This window comes from Agrilus planipennis, unplaced genomic scaffold, assembly GCF_000699045.2.
Source record: "Agrilus planipennis isolate EAB-ADULT unplaced genomic scaffold, Apla_2.0 scaffold36, whole genome shotgun sequence".
In the NCBI taxonomy this organism is placed as follows: domain Eukaryota; kingdom Metazoa; phylum Arthropoda; class Insecta; order Coleoptera; family Buprestidae; genus Agrilus; species Agrilus planipennis.
Genome location: NW_020438956.1, coordinates 1,154,376 through 1,175,754, shown reverse-complemented (window position 1 = coordinate 1,175,754; position 21,379 = coordinate 1,154,376). Strand labels below are relative to the sequence as shown.

The window sequence follows — 21,379 nt, the reverse complement described above, 5'->3', positions numbered from 1 at the left end:
GTTATAAAACTATTGACAGACGATCATTAATTTTAATGGCGGATATTGGCATTTAAACGTTTGCAGAGACGAATTTCAACCAAAATTCCTCATTACCTATGCGGATGGATAATTAACAAGCCTTGGAAAATTCATCTTATAAATATTCTATCACTTCATTGTTTTATCAAGACTGACGTTCTAATTTATTATACAACACAGTTTATGCAAACTCCGCGTGCATGTTCGAGTTTCATTAGTGATCAACTACTATACATTTTTTTCAAACATACACATTACATACGGGCCTAACAAATGTAAGATTGGAGGAAAATCAAGCATCGGTAATTCAGACGATCTACACAGTCCGCTCCTTTTTCCAAGCTGAAACAACATTATTAAACTAAACACTTTTGTCTGTTTAAACCGGATGATTAATATCCCCTTTATTTTATCTAAGTCAATTAAGCAATAATTGGGAAATTTGAAAGGATTAAGCACCATCAGCAGGTAACTATTTGGGGGGTGCAAGCTTCTATCAGATAATTAACTTTAAAAAGGGTTTTAGGTAAAGGTTTAGAAATTGAAATTTTGTCGTTGTAACCGTGGATCGTTATATCCAAAAAATAAATTTTTCATAATACAATGAAATCTCCTTTAGCAGACATCTCTTTGTCTGCCTCATAAGAATAACATATAACTGGAGCTGACTCTCTCTTGGACGGGCGTGGACGGTTTAAAAGGACCACTGACTAATAAGAAATCTCTTCTAAATGAACAACTGATCTGTAGAGAAGAGGTTTTTCAGACGGCGGGATTTCGATGCGATTTTTCGTTGCGATGTGTCGTGCCGCATTCGCAGAGGACTTTCACACGGGACCATAAAATTTAATTTCAAAGGATTAAATATAAAAAAATAGTGTCCAGTTTGTCTTCACAGTCAGTTGAGTGTAGTTGTGATAGTAACATTATAAATAATAGACGATTTATTTTTTTAGCGTTGTTACATCAAAAACGAAGGGAGAAACCAAAGATTATTAGATATCCACTTTTACAAGTAAAATATGTTGATTTGAAAAATTGAGATAACATTTCATACATTTCGACTACAACGAAAGACCGCATCGCAACCGCACCATCTGAAAAAGCCCTAAATATGCAGAAATGCTCACGACAGTAATTTAAGGACTTTTCCAAGTCAGTCAGCTAGGTACTTAAGAATTGTAAGCTCCTTTTGGACTGAAATGACACCCAAACGCAGTGTTTTATATTAAAAGATAAAATCAACATATAGGTGAACTCATCCCCGAATACAATTTACAGGGGACATGCCTCCTGCAGCAAAAAAGAGGCATGCGATAGAAAGATATCCCCGTAGATTCCTCATGGGAACCCCTACGAAGAAAACAGCGATGCTGAAGTGAGATATATCGTATAAGTTTTCACAAGGTTCTTATAAGACAAACCTAGCACAAGTAAAACCTTACAAAATGAACAGTACCACCATTTGCTCCAATCGATTAGTTAAACATCACATACAGGACCTCATTTTAGACAAACTTGTGGTTTTCTGTCAGTGGTCATGTTTGAATATTATATAAGCTGGTGTATTCTTCCAATTTTCTTTTATTTGGATAACGATCATTTTTCTCAAGTGGGTCACATGTGACATTCCATAGGAGTCTTTTTAGATTCATTGGGACCCTGGCTGCTACTGTCCGAAAATCTTGATGGATCGAGAAAGAAAACTGAAATGCATTTTTCGAACAAGCTCGTGAATGAAATGCGTCAGAAAGCAATTTTGACGAGAATACAAAAAAATTAAATCAAATACGAAAATCTGGACTAAGCTTGTTTTAACTTCTTTGAAATATTGATTAAATAACTTCGTAATTCTTCTCTGCGCGTTTAAAAGTTAATTTGGCTTTGACTTTTTCACCGTCCTCCCTGTCGCTATAATAACTTTTTGCCGTAATATCCGAAGTCCTTATAATCATTTAAAGAGTATTATTTCTGTCCGGGATTTTGAAACTTCCTCGCAATCTCCTCAAGTCGCGATTCCGATGTCGTTAAATTAGGTCTAAATGTATATACAACATTAAACGATGAATTGAAATGACTATTTACTTATTATTTAATTCTAATTTACATTTCCTCCAATCCAAATTCAACGTGTATTATTATAAATTAACTACAAAAAACAGCTCATTCGCTAAGTAAGACTGACACAAATATGAATTTAGTCAAAACTTCTTCAGTTAGTTAAAAATTCTTTCGACCGGAGGTATGTAGGTGTATCACACAACATTTGTAATCTATGCATCGACGTATTCTTCGTATACATAATTAATAATAGGAACGATTGTGTTATCTTATTCATTTTTTAACAGCTAACCGTGAAACCCTTTTTAAATCTTTTCAATTGGATATCACCTTGTGACCTTTTGGGCCTCGTATTCATATAACGGCAACCCAAGACCTTTTTTTAACAAAGAAACAAAGACTAAACAGGAAGCGTCGTTATGTTACGTACAAGAGAGCAATAACCGTGTACGAGTTCAGAGTTCAAAATTCAAGAAATATTGTTTCCATCGTTTGTTATTTAAATACAGTTCATCTACATAAGTTTTTGCTTCACTCTGAATTATACATGAACTTGGAAAGTTAAATTGGAATAAAGGATCCCGGCACTCCGTTACGGCGACAGAAAAAGAAAGAGAAGCTAATTGGATTTCTTGTCTTTGCCACAAATTGTAACCGAAAACCCGAGGATAAGGAAGGAAACATCTCAAGACGTAAAATGGACCGACGTAGCTGCGATGTCATATGGAATTAATTAAGTGAAGATAGTTTTCACGAGTAATAGTGGTCTGTTCGAGTTCATTGTATTTATGTGGAAAATTTTGCTTCTAAACGAATAAAATAATTCGAATTGGTCTGTATTCTGTCGAAACTGCCAGATGCGGATCGCGATTTCGATCTTTTTGGATCTCATCAGCGCGTCGCAGGCAGCTCCGACAGAACACAGACCAACTCTTTACCTGCTGTCTTAACAGCGCGTTTTAGAAAATACCACAGATGGCGTGGTAAACGCCATCTGTAGTACGATGCTACATTTTAGGATTTTTTAGTTTGTTTAGGTTATTAGTTTGCCTATAATTATTAGTCACTATGAACCCGATTCCAGTTGCCAAGCCAACTAATTCCCCATTAGAAAGCCATGGCGCAATTTAACATCCACTTTATTTTTTATTATTATCTCCATTATTCTTTACCTGAGGACCATAAAAAAATATGAAATTTCAAAAATCTAAATATANGAATATCGTTTTGAAGAAACGGAATTCTCATTAAAATTTTCCACGCGATTCAGGCACGTTTTCAATGACATGCATGTATCAGTTTCAATTACTGTTCAATGGAAACCGCGAAATAAGTAAATTTCATCCGAGTGACTATCAAAGGCGGATTTATTTAAAATATTTTTTCTTATTATCTCCATTATTCTTTACCTGAGGACCATAAAAAATATGAAATTTCAAAAATCTAAATATATAGAGGTCGTTCTATTTAAAAAAAAATATGTTTCGAACACCCTCGTATACTAACAAGTTTATGAAAGTTCTACTAGCACATTTGAAATCGCCGCAAATAAAAATTTTCATGAACAATTACCCACTTCCAATTTTAAAAATATTATTAGGTACTTGTATCTAAGAGGTCAGATAATTCAAGACGAAAGGAGTAATAGGGATGATAAATTCGTAAAAGATTGTTAATGGTGTATGTTTGGATCGAGGCGCTGTACGAGTGCGAAAGACGGACGGTGGACGCGGCGGAAACAAAAAGGTTAGAAGCGTTCGAAAAGTGGTGTTACAAAAATTAAGAGGTATTAGAACGAATAGGAGAACAGAGGACTCTATAGAAGTCAATAAGAAACAGGCGAGATAAGTTAGTAAGTCTAGTCAGAGACATATTTGAGGCAGAAGCAGGAGTTAAAAGGAGTAGAGGTAGACCTAGATTAGATTACTGCTCGCAAAAACTTAAGGACGTGGATTGCTCCAATTTTAGGGAAATGCTCAGGATAATAGAGACTGGAGGTATGTGTCCAACTAAGACTGGTCTTAAGACTGACGATCTTATTATAATAAGCTACATATGAAGGTAAAAGAGAGTATCAAATTTGAAAATTCACCCTGTACTTACATAATACTCAAGTGTATTAAAAGTGAAAACAAGGGAAACTCATTAATTATATTTTTTTCTGTTGCAGTTCCTCAACCCTTCCATTAAGGTTGGTAAGTAAACTACTACAATTTAACTTGGGTATTTTGATACAAAACAAAAAGCTAACGAACCACAAAAAGTATTCCTTCAACAACAGAAAAATCAAGTGTTATTTATTTTTTTTTTAAGTAGTTTCCCCTGTTAGGCTTAGGCGTCTGGAGTTCCTACAGGAAACTTTTTAGGTACAACTTAATTAAAAAATTTACTAGTCTAAAAATAAACTAGTGCAAATATTTTCATTCAGTCAAGCGTATTATCAATAGTTTCTCTTACTATTCTATCTCCTCTATCAAAAAAAAATTTCATTAGGTATCGACTAAAAGCATGACAATTCTCAAATAAATTAAAACACTCTACTGAAAAGTGCAGGCATCGGCGCTATTTTTAAAGTTTAAAGTTTACAACTCGTAAATAGAGCATTTTCAATTAAACCAAGCAACAATCATGTTGGTATTATTAACTTTTTCCTCCAGATGCGACACCACTGTTATGGCAGTATGCCAACTTGGGTTCATGACAGAGTTTGCCTTTTAATCTGTGTATTAATTCAAAACCTTAATAAAAGCAATATCTCAACATGGTATTTATTTAGCCTTTGAAACTAGTACAACAGTGATAGTTATCCACTTGACAGTAATTTCTAAGTCACCATAAGTTTTTCATCTGATCCATTTTCATTAAGTGTAACTGAAATTATTCTACTTACAATTAAAATTAAATGTAAACAATGTTCCATTCTAAAGGTTTACATCGATATTTAAGTCATTTTAATGGATATAAGAGAATAGTTGTTTTGACAATACTATTATCATCGTATTATTACGATCAGAATTCAAAGGCATAATATATTCATACCTTTTTAATGAAAATCACGCAGCTAATCCATATAAATTTGGGATTGCTACACGTGGATATTAATACCGGCAGTACCCCGAGCGCCTTAGTGGTATAGTAACTCCAATCACAGGCGTCGCAACGGTGTAACTCGCGCGAAATAAATAATTACCTACTGTTGTTAATCTAGGATTGTGTTGTGTCAACGAAATTGTGTCGTAGACAATGAAAAATGTACCAAAAGTCGTAAAGCAGTGAATAAAAAACATAAATTATGGATTGGTAAGAATGTAAAGAAGAATAAGTACCTACTCGATCTTTAGAAAATATTTTGATGATGAATTTATTAATAGGCATTTTAAAACAATTGGTTTAAACGTAAGGTTTACATACATGCAAACGTCTTGTAATTACCGTGAGAACCCTCTTCCCCATTAATACACTTCGTCACGCTACCCCCCAAACATCCCCCCTCGCGACGTGACGTAAAATACAAACGGCCCCTTATCACATAATATTGGATACGTATCACACTCAAGAGTTGCCCTAGTAGAAATTAAAAAAATAAATAATCAACTGTTTAATAATAATCAATTATTCAAACTATTAAGAACCCTTAATCTCTTGAGGTTCCAATACACACTTCATTATATTCAGCCTGCCAGCAGTTGTGCTATTTTCTTAATTGCCTACCCGTATTAGAACGTCTAAATTTTTCAGACTGGCTAAGCGCTAAGACACCTTCAGGTGCACTTGCAGGAGTAAAATAACACCACTACTATTGGAACACGTGCAGTCCGGAAACTAATCCAATTTGCGTAAATCCTCAACGACTGCATTTGACAGCATCTACTTTGCTTTGCAGCGTCATGTGCATTATAAAATTTCGAATGGCACAGTTTTAACGAGAAATAGGTAGATATTGTAGCGTTTATATATTATATAAAAACTAAACGTTGGTATCTACTACGGATATAACAATTAGTGCCGGTGCACACTTGCGACAGTTTGCCGCCGCGGGTCCGAAGCGGCACCGCAAAGTTTGCTGCACACTTCTTGGTATTTTTGCGGTTTTGTTGCGGCGCCGCAAAAGTAATAAAAATATATATCTAATACACTGTCATTCGTTTTTAAAGAAAATCAGTCAGTGCGACAAGTTGAATAGTGCAAAATGGAAGTTTTTATTAATGAAAGGCGTGCAGTTTTTACGTATTTGGTGTACAAATGCGTTATTGATCGAAAAAAAAAAACGAGACGATTTTGGGTAGACCCATATACCGATTTACGGCTTACGAGGGGCACATTTGTAACGTCGTTTTCGTATTTAAGGGAGAATCCTGACTAATTTTTCAACTACTTTCGAAGGAGTGTTGCTTCATCTGATGAATTAACAGCAAAAGTTTCTGATAGGATAAGATCGCAAAAGATACCAGATTAAGAGTCTCCATAATCCCACTAGAAATGTTTTCTCCTTGTCATCCAGCTCCAAAAATCCATCGGAAAACATTTCACAGATTATAATCCATGCAGACCTGTTTTTGACTCTTTCATGGTATAGGTATATTTCTGAGGAAATATCCCATATCTCTGGGAACCAACCCCTTTACTGCATCAATGAATAATTCTATATCCAAATCTTCAGAAGTTCTAGTAGCAGCCATCCTTTTTTGCGTCAATTTGCCGCAAGTGTGTACCAGCCGATATACAAACGAGTACTACAGAACCGCAATAGCGGCAGCGGTGCCGCCACGGTTCCGTAGGGACCTGCGGTTCAAAACGGTCGCGGCGGCGCGCAGATGAATGTGCATTAACCCATTTACCTGTTAGTACTTTAAGCCGCAATTGCGCTGCCGCAGCGGCGATTGCCGCAAGTGTGCACCGGCGCTTACATCGAATTCGGTTAGGTCAGGTAACACTAAAATACATAATTAACTTTATTGGAAGTAATAGTACGAGGTCTGTTCAAATGTAGCGCGAATGTGTTTTTTCAAAAATTATTTATTTATTCATGAATACTATTTTCTACCCTTCAAATTAATCCGCACCAGATATTATACACTTGTGCCAACATGTTTTCCAATCCTCGAAGCACTTCAAAAAATCATTTTTTGTGATCTCGTTCAGCTCCTCCTTCGATGCCGTCTTTACCTCTTCAATTGTACAGTAGCGTCGCCCTTTAATGCACCTCTTCAGTTTCGGGAACAAGAAAAAGTCACAGGGTGGCAGATCTGGGGAATACGGTGACTGTCGCATTATTTGTGTATTGTTTTTGGGTAAAAATTTGTACACAAGCAACGAAGTGTGAGCAGGGTCGTGATTATGTTGCAAAAGCCAATTTTTCTTCTTCCACAAATTTCTTATTGAGCATTCTACCCAGTGGCAAGAACTCATGATACACACCACGCCCCAGTAATCGAAGAAAACTGTAATCAAACATCTTCATATTCATCCTAACGTGGCGCGCTTTTTCGGTTTTTGCTCGTTCGGCAGCTTCCACTGGAATGATTGAACTTTGGTTTCCACGTCATAACCATAAACCCATGATTCGTCCCCAGTTATGATCATGTGGAAAAAATTGGGCAACAGCTCCTTAGCAATGTTAATTCGATACTGTTTTTGCTCGAAATTGAGCAATTTTCTTGCCAATGTCGTAGTGACCTGTCTCATGCCCAAATCATTGGTAAAAATCGAATGGCAGGGGCCAAGGGGCCAATCGATATGTTTAGGTCCTAATCAATTTCTCTAATGGTGGTTCGACGATTGACCAATACCATTTTCTTCACTTCGTCAATGTTTTCGTCTGTTATTGACGTGCTCCGGCGTTCCGTACGCTCTTCGTCTTTCACATCTTCTCAGCCCTCTGAGAACATTTTGTACCACCGATAAACGTTGCTTCGGTCCAAGGTAGCTTCACCATACGAGGGTGGATTGATAAGTTTCCGGCCTAACCAAGAGATGACGCCACTAGGCCTACCTTGAGGTGACATTCTATAGTACCATCCTTGGATAGCTTGTAGCTATAGTTTCAGCCCGATCTCCTTGCTAGTGTAGGTTTGACAGCACGCTGAACAAGACGCCTCTGTGGTTTTCGTAAAAATGGAAAAGCAGGAAAATCGTGCTGTCATCAAATACTTTTATTTGAAGGGGTTAACGCCGAAGGAAATTAAAAAAGAGATGGACTCAACACTGGGGACATCCTCCCCGTCATATTCAACCGTTAAGCAGTGGGTTTCCGAGTTTAAAAAGGGTCGTGTGAGCACCTCTGATGGGCCTCGCTCAGGACGCCCCGTTGAGGTCACAACTCCAGATATGATCGAAAAAATTCATCAAATAGTGCTGGGAGACCGCAGATTGAAAGTGCGTGAGATAGCTGAGACCTGTAAGATGTCATATGAACGTGTGCAACATATTTTGCACCAACATTTGCATATGGAAAAGCTCTGTGCAAGATGGGTGCCGCGTTTGCTAACAGTCGACCAAAAATTGATTCGAAAAAACATTTCTACCGCAAATTTGTCATTGTATAAGCGTAATCCAAGCGAATTTTTGCGTCGATTCGTAACCGTTGACGAAACGTGGGTCCACCACTACACTCCTGAAACCAAAGAACAGTCTAAACAGTGGATTGGACCAGGGGAACCAACTCCAAAGAAGGCAAAAACAATTTTTTCGGCGAACAAGGTTATGGCTACTGTTTTTTGGGATGCAAGAGGTATTATATACATTGATTACCTTGCAAAGGGTAATACTATCACTGGTCAATACTACGCAGACTTATTGCAACGTTTGAGCCACGAGGTGAAAATTAAACGACCTCATCTGGCGAAGAAAAAAATCTTGTTTCATCACGATAACGCACCAGCGCACACGTCAATCGTTGCGACGGCTAAAATCAACGATCTAAAGTTTGAATTGATGCCGCACCCTCCTTACTCTCCAGACCTAGCCCCGAGTGACTATTTTCTGTTCCCTAATCTCAAAAAATGGCTTGGCGGTAAGAGATTTGCGGACAATGAAGAAGTAATCGAAGCTGTAAATGGTTATTTTGAGGAGCTTGACGAATCAGTCTATAGAGATGGCATTAATAGACTGGAACACCGCTATGAGAAATGTATCAGCCTTGGAGGAGATTATGTTGAGAAATAAAAAAAAAAAATTTTTAAAAACCTTGTTTTTCTTGGTCAGGCCGGAAACTTATCAATCCACCCTCGTATGCCACAGTCAACATTCGGAATGCGCCCACGCACTTAATTTTGTTTTTCACAAAAATTTTGATACATATTGCTTGATCCATTTTTCGGAATAGGCAAAAATCGAAGACGAGTCAAAACACGTGCAAGCAAAGCAGCTGTCAAAAATTAACTGAACATTCAACATGGCCGAACTTGTCGGTATAAGTGAGAGACACACACCACACAAAAAAATCGAAAATCGAATATATGTAACTTGCGGAAATTCAAAATTCGTGATACTTTTTGAACAGACTGCGTAACAGATTTTACTACTAGAAACATTCATTATCTCTACCAATAACAACACATTATTTAAATATTAATGAACACCGGATCCTTTTAATTCCACGGTGCAAATGAGCACAAATGATAACAGCTCTGCTGTCTCGTAAAAAATATAACTCTTCAGTTTCTTTAATTAAATAAACGGAACTTTTCATCTGAATCGTTTTGGGTTCTTTTCTTCGATGTCACGTCGACCTATTTAAACTGAATTATTCGAAGTCGAGAAGAATGAATCGGGTAAAGTAACGGACGGGAGGCCCCAGGTGTCTCCCGGAGGTTCAAATTAAATGGCGAAGAAGAATCTGGGGCGACATATACGAGTACAGCTCAGCCGTTATCCCGCAAATTTGCCTTAAAAATCTTGGTCCCTATACAGGGTGTCCACAATTCACAAAAGATAGAGTTTCCCGGACTTTTTCTGTCCAATAGTACCGTTTTCCTTGGCCATTTTCTCTTTATTAAAATTGGGAACATTGATCAGGTTCTTTTCTCTCAGAAAATGTTTTGTATCATAAACTAATTTGAGTTGAACTAGGTGATACTAAACCATTCTTTTATTGGAATTATTGCTTATTATTATTCTGTTTTTCATATTTTTAGCCTTTTTTCTTTTCTATTCGTTTTGGGCCTTTCGAATGGTAAACCACCACATCTTTTGTCATATTAAAGGATCTATTTAATTGTAATTTAATTACTTTTTATTATTCACAGATGAATCTGTTATACTAAAGTTCGATATAGGTATCTGTCTCAATGCATCATATTTTCATTCATAATATACTTATGATGTAGTAACCCAACTGATACAATATTTTCCACTAGCAATTATTAACTAAAAGGGACAATTGCTTTGAAACTGAAAAGCTTCTTAATTGGTTTAAAAAGTTACGTACTTTTTCATCAAATAAGTGTTATAAAATATACATTTAAGCCGTTTTCCTTCGGCTTCTTCTTTTAGGTGTAACCATAGCAAATATTCAAAATTGAAGTAATCTCGTCCCTTCTGGTAGATATTAATCATAATTTAAGGAAAATATTTATATTACTAACCGCTAACCCAAACCAACGACTCATTAGACTGCATTGTTACTTATGATCAAGGTGACCGACCATAGTATAGTTTTTAAATTTTCATAAAATATTATTCAATCAACTTTTATGGGAAATTTTTAATTGGACTTCATTATTTTATTTGCATCAAAGAGGACTATATTCCACTGGATATAGAATAATAGTTACGAATCCTACCCTAACACGTAATAAAAGTTGCAACCATTAAAACAATTCATTCTCTAGAACGTGAATAGGAATTTTTAGAAGGGTTGTTGAAAACGTGAATTCTCTCCAACATCCATTAGCCAAGTCTCACAGTTTTAATCAACCTCCATTGAAAAGTAAATACATTCGTTCAAAATGAACAAAAAAATTAGCCTTAATAAAGTGCACGAAAATGATATTTGAATTGTAACTAAGGACATTAGGGTAAGTCCTTGTTTGCTTGATTCCTACAATAGCTAATACCATTTTAACCCTTTTTATCTATGGAGGTTTTATCATATTTAATACAGATTACCAAAAACTTCACTTAACCAGTTTTTGCTTATTCATGTTAGACTGTAGGTAGTTACCAAAGTATAAAATTGTTATTCTTTAACTAACGCCTGCCTATTTCGAACACTTCTTAGGACATTGACACTAGTTCTGTAATATTCTACATTATTAGAGCACCGTCTAAAAAAATAAAACCAAAAGATTTATTATATTGACGTAGTTTAACCTTATCTAATTGAGTTTGTTCCCGAAATCAATTAAAACAAAGATCACGCAATTTGCTCGTGAAGGTGGGTACAATGGTTTTTAAAAAGAGGAAGTGCAATGTGCAAATAAAAAGTTGGGTCGACGGTGAGGAAACAACAACACAGCCGCCCTTCTTTCCAGTCGCCCCCATCTTTTTAATCAACTCAAACCGCAGACGAGTTGCTTTAGATGAGAACAATGTCAGAATATCTGGAATTAAACTCTGTACACGAAGTCAAAAAGTATTGTGATTAAAAGAAGCTGCAGAACATTCGCAATTAATCTGAGGCAGTCTAGGTAAAGGCGAGCGAAACGTTTTGCTTTCTATCTATTATTCTGCTGTCGTCGTTATTATTGTAGACTTTTTCTAATAATAAAAAATTAATTTTCGAAAGCATCAATATCAATTACGCATGGCTGAATCGCTATAGAAATATCAAAGATCAGGCCTTTGTCATGATGAATCTAAAAAAATGTGTGTATCTCCTCAATTTTTAGTTTATTGATTATGTCCAAACGATATTATCTGCAGAGGTAGTTTCTTGTTTCGTCACCTCATAAAAATTTGCCTGAATCCATCATCTCTTTTCTTGTTTGGTCACCTACTCTTTCGCTATCGTACTATTGAATGAAAGAGTTGGAAAAAGTCACCCTAAAGTATATGAAATTAGAAAGATCTTGTATGATGGTTCACAATATTATCAAATAATAATAAAAAACAAGACTGCATTTTGTCTACTCCAAAGGGAAGGAAAACAGTATACCACTGTAGATGATATCGAACAAGCTGTCTTAGAGCAACTATTGAAAAATGATATAACATTACAAGAGGCTTTAAGAAAATTAAGTTTTGTTGTTAAATATGATTAATTAAGTCCTCTAATGTCCGATAAAGCCTGAAAGGTAAATTATTTTGTGTATATATTTGATGACATAGGAAAAATCTTTAAATACGCCTAATTAACATTGTGTTAACTTTTAAGTTTTACTTTTTTGTTTTGCCAGTCCTAAGCTTGGAATAAGTGTGAAGGAAGATTGATTAAAGTAATTTAATAATTACATAAATAATTTATCTGAGTGGTAATTTCGAGGTACCTAGTTTATTTCAGGTAATTAGGTGACGAATCGGAAATAAATTATTACCTGCGGACAGATATAAAAAGAGTAAGGTGACGAAACAGGAACAAATCCCTGCAAAATGTTCTAACATGTCAGAAATAATGTACATGTTGAAAAGGTTAATTTGCTACTTTCGATTCCTTAATGCCTACTTATGTACACTCGGTATAAGCTACACTCCGTTTACATACTTCTTCGGTCAATATATACATCATAGTAATGCACATGTATCTGTCAAAAAACGCGTTCGTTCGCTGCGCGATAAACGACTGCACATCTATTTCGATATTTTCATTTGTCAAACAAAAAACAGTCGGATGCGTACTGCCTTACTGCGCAGTTAACAAATGAGCACATTTTGATGACTCTTAGTTATTACTCCTATCTTAGTGTTATTGGTATTTGTAAGAATAAATTACGAATTATACACAATATATATGAGATCTCACAAATGGTTTCGATTTTATTGATTGCAATCTAAACTACTCCAGCAATTTTGTCTTAATGTAAAACATAAGGGAAATAAAAAATAGTTTTAATAAATTAATTGGCGTCTGTGAAAAAAAAAATACCGCATTTATAAAATTACTTTTTTTTCACATATTATTTTGCATTGAAAATATGCAAAAAAAACTCACCACTAATTATATTGAGAAGTTGCGTTCTCCTTTTTAGCAGGTTGTAGATTTTCAAACCTGAAAAGATGAAGATAATATTAAGTACATTAGTTTTTCAAAAATTGAAATGATATATCAAAAACGTTCACAGAACGAAGAGATAATAGAACTTAGTAGTTAATTAGAAAAGTTCTAGTGCAATTACGATACATTATACCACGAATTGCAAAAAGAATTTTCCTTTGTTTTATTTCGTTGTAGAAAACGAAGTAAATTGCTCATGTATGCAATATAACCTTTCCTCCGTAATGGCGTATTGATATTTTGAGCTGCTACGGGAAAATATCATGAAAATGTCGACGCTCGACGGTGCTAAATTAACCTTTAGATCGTTCTCGCTAAGACGGAAAGATATTTTCGAAAGCAATAGAATTGAGTAAAATGAGGGCAGGTTACGAACATAAAAGGGTCTAAATTAGGTATGTGCTTCTATCTCCTCCATTTCTAGTTTATTATGTCCAAACAGTATTACCTACCTACAAAATGTTCTAGCATGTCAGAAATGATGTTAAAGTTATAGTCGTAACGAACACTTTTTCTACTTTCAATTTCGTCTAGTAGACGGTTTCAAAACTAATATCTACTCGCTTAAGTAAACGATCAGCCAAATTGTTGTATTAGCATTAGGATTAGTAACAATTAGGTAGTAATATTAGGAATAGGAATATACTTATATTCTGGATAGAAAGCTTAAATAACTAAAAATTTACCTTGTAGATATCTGAAAAACGCAGATGTTGGTTTAAATTTACGTTTAAATATTTTACGTACCATTGGCTAAATATATATAAATGTACATGTTACCGGAAATGAAATTTAGGAAATGTATAAAATATTGTTTCAAAGATTTTTTAATACACACATATCCTGGGAAATATATACATTTCCTAGGAATTGTATGAAATTGTAGGAAATGTACAAAACTAAAGCTTTCTGTGAATAAAATACCCTAATATATCAGCGGTCAGGGGCATTAAAATATCGGAATTTTATACAATTCCTAGGAAATGTATACTTTTAACTGGATGTGTGCATTAAAAAATCTTTGAAACAATATTCTACATCTACATTTCCCAAATAGCTTTGGAATTGTATACATTTACTAGGAAATATATACAACAGATTTCATACATTTCCATTAACATATACAAGAAAATGTTCTAAATTTGGAAAAGCATGGAAAACCAGGAAAAATATAAACAACAAAAAGTTTACGGTGGTATTCTGTAGAAAATCTTCGACATGGATTGCGATTTCGGTCTCGTTGGATCTCAACAGCACGCCGTAATAATTCATAAAAACGCTAGCTGCCTATGGAGTTATAATCCACGTTTGATCACCATGAACTTTCTAAATAAAACTAAAATATCAAAAAGAAAACAATTGGTGTGTTTTGCAAAATTGTCATACATTCTGAAGAATTCGTTTCGGCCATTCCACCATTATCAAACAGTATAATAGTAGAGTGTTTCCTTTTTGATTTTTAAATTTTATTTAAAATTTATTTTACCAAATGATTAACGACTGCCAATATGAATTTTTTGTAGGTAGGTACTATTGGCACTTATTATTCCAGGAGGGGTAAAATTAAAAAGCACTTGACAATCGTAATTGATTTAATGACGATAACTAGTACGTATAACAATTTTGAAAACACCTCAGACTATCGACCATGGACGAAAGCAGGTATTATTACAACGTTTCTAAGTTAAAATATTACCCTTTAAAATACATCATGTAATGGTATAATCTTAGCCCCTTTACCGATGTACCAACACATATGAATGTTCCACTTTAAGTTACAATCAAAAGTAAGACCAAGATGTTTATAGTAAAATATTTAAAAAAAAAAAAAAATTTCATAAGTTAAAAATAACATTGGCCCGAAAATAAGAGCCCTGTGGAACCCCAATCAGAATAAACTCATAATCAGTAGAAGTATAACCGATTTTTACACCATTCTGCTTATTTTTGTTAGATAATTCTTAACATTTTTTTGGATGTAATATTAAATTATTTTTTGCCAATATGTTTATGAAAGAACGAGATGAAATGGAAATCAAATTAATTACATTCACCAACGAGCAAAGCGAGTTTGATGAATTTTCATTATCACTTACGAAGAATGACTTGATTATTATTAGTAATAGCCGATAACTAATGATAAAATAGTTATTAATTAATTGCATACATGTAGATGTACATTTACACAATTATATATAAATAGACACATACTACTAAAGAATATTATATTCAAATTATATTTAGATTAGAATCATTTAACGGATTGCTGCAAAGTTCATAGGTCAAGTTTACAACTTTGTTTATTATTGTGTGGAGGAATGTGCGGTTATCAGATAAAAAGCCATTGGTACTCTGAATCATAAACAATATCTTTTTAAACGAAAACGACCTTTGAATGTTGTTTTCTTTTTAATATCTGTAATTATTTTAACAGTTGAATAACTGAAACGTATCTATTAAAGGTCACACGATACTTAATGCTGTATCAGCAACAAAGAACGACCAACGTGTTGTATTTTTCTCGTTTTTGTATCATTTCTTTTAAAACAAAACCGAATTATGGAGAGTGGAATAATTTTGTGAGTGAAGTAATTGACAAATCTTAATTTTTGACTAATTTTCATCGTTGAATGATGGAGAATTTTACATGATGTTGGAATTCCATATTTGCGTGGTATATGTCTACAAGTACTAATCGAAATAATATTAAGTAGATAACGTTACATAACCCCACGAAAAAGCAATAAGTCAACTAGAATTTCATTAGATAATTTTTTAAATTTGTGTAACTACCAAGGCTATAGCAGTATTAGTACCTAGCATCTTAAAAGTAAAATAAAAATAGATACTAGTATGCAAGACAAGAAAAAGGAGAGAAAATGCGAATATAAAGATAGGAGACGAAAAATTACAAGAAGTGACTTCAATTAAGTACCACCCACACTAACCTAAAGCACATAAAGTACCTTTCCAAAACTCGTTTAAACAAAACCAATGAAATTTTAATTCTTGATTATATTTTCAACAAGTTGAGTTGAAACTGTTGAAACAATCCTATAATGTTTATAAATTCTAAAAGTGGGCAATGTGAATCTATCTCTATGATCTACGAAACATGCGTATGCAGGCACGAGTCCTAATATAATAAAAGCGCGTTAAAAAGCACACACCTAGGATATATTTTGCAACTAAAAGCATAAGTATTTTGTAGGTATCCGGTGTCCGAGCGCTATCACTAGTCTATCTGTATCTGACATCCGGATGTACTTTACTAGTATCCGAACTCTTAGCCCAGCTCTACTAAGTATACATATGTATAAATACACATACATTGCATCATTACGTTCATATAACAGTCTACTGTTTTGTTAATTTTAATTATTTAATTATGACTCGGTTGTATTTTCGTGGGTGATGTACTGTTCTTCGTCTGTTAAATTAGTTGGATTCGTAGCGTAAAATTTCTTGTATTGTTAGTTGTCAACAATTATATTTAAATGGCTGTAATCACTTTCAACGCGTTACTGGAAGAGATTAAATAGCAAACTTGACGGCTTGATTCTGTTAAGCAAACTAGATTTGAGAGCTTTCACGGTATTGTGAAACTTCGTGTGAAGCAACTGTTAAAGGGGATTTTGTACCGTCTGGCCGTTCTACGTACAGCTTAAACCATATTGTTCTCAAACAAGTCACATGCCACAGGCGAATATAAAACGAATCCATTAATGAGATAGCTTGTTTAGAAGGTGCAGAACGTCTACATAAGTATGTATACGTACATATTTTGCTTCGTATTTGGCATTAATTTACTATACAAATGCAATGGTTTGCTTCTGAATAGAATAAATATACTGACATACTGTTCTCAAGATAGGGGTGAATACGTACCTAACAATAAACAGCTTAACTTGGTTAGATTAGGTTACTAATTTAATCTGATGTAGAAAACCAGAGCGTTGGAGGCGATACATATCGAAACTCCAAATAAATAAACAAAAATTTTAGAAAATAGGCATTTTGTTATCCATAACAATTATTTTCCTATTCAAAGGCAAAAATAGATACGATAAAATATCGTAATCAGAGTAATTCTTCTGTTGCTCCCTTAGTTGTATTTTATGATCTTAATTTTTTATAGCAAATCAATAGCAGCTCCCAAAGTTAGAAACATGTCACAATCCATATCTCCGCCCCTGAGGTATGACTACTAATGAAACCCTTCTTTTTTGACACTACCTATCACTACTTTGTTGGCTAAACTCCAGGTGTGACAGTATCATATAGGTAGTGAACAGCAAAATTTTTGTTTGTTCGGACACTGTTTTAAGTGGCATATACATAACTGGCCCACTGATATAATAATCAATTTATTTTGTTGTATTTACAAGTTACGACATAAGGTTGTCTTAATCGGTATTTAGCAAGGGAAACTGTAGGGTACGGCTCTTCAAAGAATACAATTTTATGAAAGATGTTTTCTTCGTTCAGGATTAATCAGACTCTAATATATATTGAGGACGCGTGGGATGAAACAAATTTATTTTTGACTGCGGATTTTTTCATGTGTACAGAGGGGTGGCCCAAAAATGAGCGACAATCGCCGAATTTATTTTTTCAAATGGAAACATCTACTTTTCTCATGTACCATGTTCTACAACTAATGCAGTTATAAATAAATTTACAAATGATTTCTTTCAAATTTGGGAAGGCGCGTAGATCGGAACAAACACATTTAAAATTGAGGGGTTTGTTTTTTTGAAAACTTATTAAACAATAGGACAACAAATTACTTAATTAAATGTTCAAATTGCAGACCATTAACTTCCTGACAATAGGCAAATCGATCTTGAAAGTATTCTAACAGTTTCGTTAAGGATTCTGGCAGGATTTGTTGAATTTCAGCCCTAATTCTGTTCTTCAATTCTTCAATATTTGCAGTTTATTGAAGTATACTTTAGATTTCAGACAACCCCATACATAAAAATCTAGTAGGGTCAGGCCTGGATACCTAGTTGACCATTCTATAACACCTCTCCTTCCGATTCATTTAATTGAGAAAATATTGTTAAAGTAATCTTATACATACGCAGTAGTGTGGGGACGCTCCATCCTGTTGGAGCCATACTGAATCTGCTGGTATTTTTGGGTTCTCATCGTTTGAGTAAAGCGCAATTAATCCGAGTATTATGTAATTTTGTAGTTAATGTAAGTACATCAAACAGTTAAAATTCGATGAAGAATTCAAAAATGTAATGAAAAACAGGCGCTTTCATTTGAAAAAATTAAGTCAGTGGTAGTCGCTTCTTTTTGGGATCACCACTGTATACATGAATTTACCACGAAAAAACCCAGTCAAAAATAAAGATCGACGTACCCGGGCGTTTTTCCAAAAAAACAAACCTCTCGATTTTAAATGAATTTCGTCCAACCCACGCATCTTCACTGTACATATAAAGATTTTTATTTGCTTCCTTGTATTATACTTATGTGATTCAGAGAATTTTGACTTACCTACAATTTATACTTTGTAGAGTTTTCACTGAATCCATAATTACAATTTTTTAAAAAAAAGTACCGTTACTGCCTTTCAGTTAATTTTTGCCTTTAAAAATCAATAAATTAGATCTCTACGAGTAAGCAAGGCGATAGATGATAAGTGGTCTGTGCAATGGTCCGAAAATATTTTTAATGAATGTCTTTTTGGAAACAGGCATTTTTTCATTCCTCGCGTCTATTCTTGCTGATACGAGTACGAACTTATCCTTATCGTAGTCTTCTCGATCAATGAACCGTAACATAACAACGGTATGATTTTTATTTATTTTGAAGTGCATCTAGAATCGTCCAATAAAGCTAATAGTATTTATTAGAACAATGCCCGATCGTACAAAATAAAGATCGTACAAAATAAACTAAGTACCTATTACCATTTTAGGACGTTTCAAATTTTTGAAACAAAAAGAGTGCTTCATTTTTCCCAAGGTAAAATTTCCTTGTAATTATTCAATGCAGTAGTTCCTAAGTGCTATGCAATTAAAAATGCAATTACTTCTCTAATCGAAGTGCAACTTCTATCTGTACAAGAAAAGTGAAAATTCAACAAGATAAAAAAACGTAATAGAAAGAACATTTAAGAAACAAAGAAACATCTAGTTCCTGATTATTTCTTGATTCATTTCCAACGTACTCTGAAGTAGAAAATTGAATTGACAGAGCTTTTAAATATTGCAGTTAGATCAAGAAGAAAGCATAAAATTAGTTAATTTCTTCCACCGCTGTCTGGCCAAATGCAAGATATAATTTCGACATGCAAGGAAGTAACTAACTTTAAGTAGGTATGTCTAATTTAATAAGAGTTGTATAATTGCCCATAAAATTATCCACACAAATGCGTTACATGAACAAATTTACCACCAGATTAGTAGGTGCACACAAAAGATATAACATAGGATAGCGCAGAGTCTAGTCGCCTTTAACAAAAAGAAATCACTTCTATGCTCATAATTTAGCAATTCATAGCATAATTTAGAAATTCGAAAAAGATTGTTCAAGAAGGATGCCTGGAGTGCAGCGCTTTACGAGTGCGAAACGGACGGTGGGTGCAACACAAAAGAAAAGGTTAGAAGTGTTCAAAAAGTGGTATTGCAGGCGAATGATGAAGATGTCGTGGATAGAGAAAGCTAAAAATGAGAAAATATTACAAAGAATAGGAAAACAGAGGTCACTATAGAAGAAATATGTTGGTAAAACACCTTCTCAGGCATGAAGGGTTAGTTAAAGACATATTAGAAGCAGAAACAGGAGTTAAGAGGAGTACATTAGATTACTGTTAACAAATACTTAAGAATATGGATAAGAATGTTCAAGTTTTAGGAAAATGCAAAGATTAGCTCAGGATAGGAAAAAGTAGAGGTGCGTGTCCAGCCAGTCTTAAGACTGACGACCTTATGACGATGATGTGTATCGATATTTTTTTTTTATTGAGTTAGAAATACCTTTAATTGAAAGAGTTAGTTATTTACTCGCATTTTTACGATTCTATATTTACTAAATAAATTCTTTATTATGCTGCGGTCTACCGTGTAGGCTATAGCATCGGTGTTAGGTGATAATATACGATAATTGTACTTAGTATTACAAAATTAATGCAACCAAATGGCAGGACGAACAATATGTACAATTACCGGACAGTTATAAATCTAGGATGGTATTCGTGTGTCAATAAAAAATATCAAAAGTAAATAAACTGTTAATCAGTTGAAGAATTTAAAGAAAAAAATCACCGTGAAATTTATTGTTTAGTTCTTTACATATATTGTGCTACAGAGACATTTTACTGTGGATGATATGCAATGGTTCTTGGTGCGTTTCGTTAAGTAAATTTGCCCAATTTAAGGAAACTCTTCCAATACCTCTTTCTGATCCTGCCAGCTAGCACTTTTTTGGGTCGTCGTATACCTACCTATATGTATAAAAAGACGAAAGTGTTTCGAGACAATTTATCTTTTGGCTCTCCACGTTTCGAAGCGCACTGCTGAGATAGACGTTTGCCTTTATTTTATTATACGTATCGTTATTTCGGAAGTCAGTCGCGACGTACCTATAACGTTCTAAATGCTCAAAATGCTTTATTTTTTTTTTATAAAAACGTCAATGGCGGCTATCGGGGCGAAGACGGCGAAGCCCGTCATCAACTAGTGTCTGAATAGTCTTGACAATTTCTTTTGAAAAATACCACAAATGGCGCGGTAAACGCCATCTGTAATAAGATGCTACATTTTAGGATTATGTATGCTCCAACAAGGTCCATTTAAATATATGAATATCTACTTGCTGAAAAGAATCCCGGCGTAGCTAACCTCAACGTGACAGGCACGTTACCATAATCGAATAAAATAATTCGAAGTGGTCAGTATTCTGTCGAAACTTCCAGACGCGGATCGCGATTTCGATCTTTTTGGATCTCATCAGCGCGTCGCAGACAGCTCCGACAGAACACAGACCAACTTTTACCTGCTATCTTAACAGCGCGTTTTAGAAAATACCACAAATGGCGCGGTAAACGCCATTTGTAGTACGATGCTACATTTTAGGATTACGTATGCTCCAACAAGGTCCATTTAAATATATGGATATCTACTTGCT

General features: G+C 34.5%; 1 long non-coding RNA gene across 1 annotated transcript in view; it reads right to left on the bottom strand.

Moving 5' to 3' along the window:
• LOC108733998 overlaps positions 1 to 21,379 on the bottom strand; it is an 84,695-nt gene that overhangs the window by 39,305 nt on the left and 24,011 nt on the right. The window contains exon 2 of the long non-coding RNA XR_001937312.2: positions 13,172 to 13,228. This is a non-coding gene — a long non-coding RNA (uncharacterized LOC108733998). The remainder of the gene's footprint in view (positions 1 to 13,171; positions 13,229 to 21,379) is intronic.